Source organism: Mchenga conophoros, linkage group LG13 (genome assembly GCF_057382185.1).
Source record: "Mchenga conophoros isolate Kocher_MC1m ecotype Shallow Benthic linkage group LG13, M_conophoros_male_GT1.1, whole genome shotgun sequence".
Lineage (NCBI taxonomy): Eukaryota > Metazoa > Chordata > Actinopteri > Cichliformes > Cichlidae > Mchenga > Mchenga conophoros.
Window position 1 is genome coordinate 32,678,355 of NC_140538.1, and position 5,000 is coordinate 32,683,354.

The following is a 5,000-nucleotide window of genomic DNA, read 5'->3' on the forward strand; positions in this document are numbered from 1 at the left end:
CCTGCAGTTAACCCTGTACCACATATCTAGCACGGACCTTGACCTCCAGCAGGCCCCGGGGACCCACATTACCCCCCCCCCCCTTCCCCCTGCAGTTACCCTGTACCACATGTCTAGCATGGACCTTGACTTCCAGCAGGCCCCGTGGACCCACATTACCCCCCCCCTGCAGTTACCCTGTGCCACATATCTAGCATGGACCTGGACCTCCAGCAGGCCCTGGGGACCCACATACTCCCCTGCTCTACTCCCCCACTAGCTTTCCTTTCTTGCAGTTACGCTCCAGCGCATATCCAGCATGGACCTTGACCTCCAGCAGGCCCCGTGAACCCACATTACCCCCCCCCCCGCAGTTAACCCTGTACCACGTATCTAGCACGGACCTTGACCTCCAGCAGGCCCCGGGGACCAACATACTCCTCTGCTCTACTCCCCCACTAGCTTTCCTTCTCCCGCAGTTACCCTCCACCACAAATCCAGCATGGCCCTTGCCCTCCAGCAGGCCCCGAGGACCCACATACTCCTCCGCTCTAATCCCCCATGAGCGTTCCTTCTCCTGCAGTTACCCTCCACTGCATATCCAGCATGGCCCTTGACCTCCAGCATGCCCCGGGGACGCACATCCTCCCCTGCTCTAGTCCCCCACTAGCTTACCTTTCTTGTAGTTACGCTCCAGCGCATATCCAGCATGGACCTTGACCTCCAGCAGGCCCCGTGGACCCACACTTAAGCCCCCTCCCACTGACAAAGCAAAACACCACTGGCAAAATCCTCGTGCCCCTGGTACTCCAGAATGTAAATTCAAACATGCCCCTGGTACACTGCGCAGAAACACTTTGCCACACACACGCACGCACTGCTTGTGCCTATGGTACGACAACTTTTCTCGTACCTATGGTACGACAACTTTTCTCGTGCCTATGGTACGACAACTTTTCTCGTGCCTATGGTACAACAACTTTTCGCCGTGCCCCTGGTACACCGCTCAGTAGCACTTTGCCACACAAACTCTCCTCGTGCCTATGGTACGACAACTTTTCTCGTGCCTATGGTACAACAACTTTCCTCCGTGCCCCTGGTACGACAGCTTTTCTCGTGCCTATGGTACAACAACTTTTCTCGTGCCTATGGTACAACAACTTTCCTCCGTGCCCCTGGTACGACAGCTTTTCTCGTGCCTATGGTACAACAACTTTTCTCGTGCCTATGGTACAACAACCTTTCGCCGTGCCCCTGGTACACCGCTCAGTAGCACTTTGCCACACAAACTCTCCTCGTGCCTATGGTACGACAACTTTTCTCGTGCCTATGGTACAACAACTTTCCTCCGTGCCCCTGGTACGACAGCTTTTCTCGTGCCTATGGTACAACAACTTTTCTCGTGCCTATGGTACAACAACTTTCCTCCGTGCCCCTGGTACGACAGCTTTTCTCGTGCCTATGGTACAACAACTTTTCTCGTGCCTATGGTACAACAACCTTTCGCCGTGCCCCTGGTACACCGCTCAGTAGCACTTTGCCACACAAACTCTCCTCGTGCCTATGGTACGACAACTTTTCTCGTGCCTATGGTACAACAACTTTCCTCCGTGCCCCTGGTACGACAGCTTTTCTCGTGCCTATGGTACAACAACTTTTCTCGTGCCTATGGTACAACAACTTTTCGCCGTGCCCCTGGTACACCGCTCAGTAGCACTTTGCCACACACACACTCCTCGTACCTATGGTACGACAACTTTTCTCGTGCCTATGGTACGACAACTTTTCTCGTGCCTATGGTACAACAACCTTTCCCCGTGCCCCTGGTACACTGCGCAGAAACTCTTTGCCACACACACACACCACTCGTGCCTATGGTACGACAACAGGCCCCGGGGACCTACATCGCACCTTGCTCTTGCCTCCCTTACAGCTGAAAAAGGTCCATGCCTGTGCCCTGGCCCTGCTGAAATTCCCTCTCCATTTAGCCGAGGCAGTGAGTCGGCCTCCTGTCTCCCTTTACGGTCGAAAAAGATGTGCTCCTGGGCGCGCTGGCCCTGCTGCTACTCACATCGGGCATGGACCTGGACCTCCAGCAGGCCCCGGGGACCTACATCGCACATTGCTCTTCCCTCCCTTACAGCTGAAAAAGGTCCATGCTTGTGCCCTGGCCCTTCTGAAATTCCCTCTCCATTTAGCCGAGGCAGAGAGTCGGCCTCCTGTCTCCTTTACGGTCGAAAAAGATGTGCTCCTGGGCGCGCTGGCCCTGCTGCTACTCACATCGGGCATGGACCTGGACCTCCAGCAGGCCCCGGGGACCTACATCGCACATTGCTCTTCCCTCCCTTACAGCTGAAAAAGGTCCATGCTTGTGCCCTGGCCCTTCTGAAATTCCCTCTCCATTTAGCCGAGGCAGAGAGTCGGCCTCCTGTCTCCTTTACGGTCGAAAAAGATGTGCTCCTGGGCGCGCTGGCCCTGCTGCTACTCACATCGGGCATGGACCTGGACCTCCAGCAGGCCCCGGGGACCTACATCACACCTTGCTCTTGCCTCCCTTACAGCTGAAAAAGGTCCATGCCTGTGCCCTGGCCCTGCTGAAATTCCCTCTCCATTTAGCCGAGGCAGTGAGTCGGCCTCCTGTCTCCCTTTACGGTCGAAAAAGATGTGCTCCTTGGCGCGCTGGCCCTGCTGCTACTCACATCGGGCATGGACCTGGACCTCCAGCAGGCCCCGGGGACCTACATCACACCTTGCTCTTGCCTCCCTTACAGCTGAAAAGGTCCATGCTTGTGCCCTGGCCCTTCTGAAATTCCCTCTCCATTTAGCCGAGGCAGTGAGTCGGCCTCCTGTCTCCCTTTACGGTCGAAAAAGATGTGCTCCTGGGCGCGCTGGCCCTGCTGCTACTCACATCGGGCATGGACCTGGACCTCCAGCAGGCCCCGGGGACCTACATCACACCTTGCTCTTGCCTCCCTTACAGCTGAAAAGGTCCATGCTTTTGCCCTGGCCCTTCTGAAATTCCCTCTCCATTTAGCCGAGGCAGTGAGTCGGCCTCCTGTCTCCCTTTACGGTCGAAAAAGATGTGCTCCTGGACGCGCTGGCGCCGGCTGCTACTCACATCGGGCATGGACCTGGACCTCCAGTAGGCCCCGGGGACCTACATCACACCTTGCTCTTGCCTCCCTTACAGCTGAAAAGGTCCATGCTTTTGCCCTGGCCCTTCTGAAATTCCCTCTCCATTTAGCCGAGGCAGTGAGTCGGCCTCCTGTCTCCCTTTACGGTCGAAAAAGATGTGCTCCTGGACGCGCTGGCGCCGGCTGCTACTCACATCGGGCATGGACCTGGACCTCCAGTAGGCCCCGGGGACCTACATCACACCTTGCTCTTGCCTCCCTTACAGCTGAAAAGGTCCATGCTTGTGACCTGGCCCTTCTGAAATTCCCTCTCCATTTAGCCGAGGCAGTGAGTCGGCCTCCTGTCTCCCTTTACGGTCGAAAAAGATGTGCTCCTGGGCGCGCTGGCCCTGCTGCTACTCACATCGGGCATGGACCTGGACCTCCAGCAGGCCCCGGGGACCTACATCACACCTTGCTCTTGCCTCCCTTACAGCTGAAAAGGTCCATGCTTGTGCCCTGGCCCTTCTGAAATTCCCTCTCCATTTAGCCGAGGCAGTGAGTCGGCCTCCTGTCTCCCTTTACGGTCGAAAAAGATGTGCTCCTGGGCGCGCTGGCCCTGCTGCTACTCACATCGGGCATGGACCTGGACCTCCAGCAGGCCCCGGGGACGCACATCCTCCCCTGCTCTAGTCCCCCACTAGCTTACCTTTCTTGTAGTTACGCTCCAGCGCATATCCAGCATGGACCTTGACCTCCAGCAGGCCCCGGGGACGCACATCCTCCCCTGCTCTAATCCCCCACTAGCTTTCCTTCTCCTGCAGTTACGCTCCAGCGCATATCCAGCATGGACCTTGACCTCCAGCAGGCCCCGTGGACCCACACTTAAGCCCCCTCCCACTGACAAAGCAAAACACCACTGGCAAAATCCTCGTGCCCCTGGTACTCCAGAATGTAAATTCAAACATGCCCCTGGTACACTGCGCAGAAACACTTTGCCACACACACGCACGCACTGCTTGTGCCTATGGTACGACAACTTTTCTCGTACCTATGGTACGACAACTTTTCTCGTGCCTATGGTACGACAACTTTTCTCGTGCCTATGGTACAACAACTTTTCGCCGTGCCCCTGGTACACCGCTCAGTAGCACTTTGCCACACAAACTCTCCTCGTGCCTATGGTACGACAACTTTTCTCGTGCCTATGGTACAACAACTTTCCTCCGTGCCCCTGGTACGACAGCTTTTCTCGTGCCTATGGTACAACAACTTTTCTCGTGCCTATGGTACAACAACTTTCCTCCGTGCCCCTGGTACGACAGCTTTTCTCGTGCCTATGGTACAACAACTTTTCTCGTGCCTATGGTACAACAACCTTTCGCCGTGCCCCTGGTACACCGCTCAGTAGCACTTTGCCACACAAACTCTCCTCGTGCCTATGGTACGACAACTTTTCTCGTGCCTATGGTACAACAACTTTCCTCCGTGCCCCTGGTACGACAGCTTTTCTCGTGCCTATGGTACAACAACTTTTCTCGTGCCTATGGTACAACAACTTTTCGCCGTGCCCCTGGTACACCGCTCAGTAGCACTTTGCCACACACACACTCCTCGTACCTATGGTACGACAACTTTTCTCGTGCCTATGGTACGACAACTTTTCTCGTGCCTATGGTACAACAACTTTTCGCCGTGCCCCTGGTACACCGCTCAGTAGCACTTTGCCACACAAACTCTCCTCGTGCCTATGGTACGACAACTTTTCTCGTGCCTATGGTACAACAACTTTCCTCCGTGCCCCTGGTACGACAGCTTTTCTCGTGCCTATGGTACAACAACTTTTCTCGTGCCTATGGTACAACAACTTTTCGCCGTGCCCCTGGTACACCGCTCAGTAGCACTTTG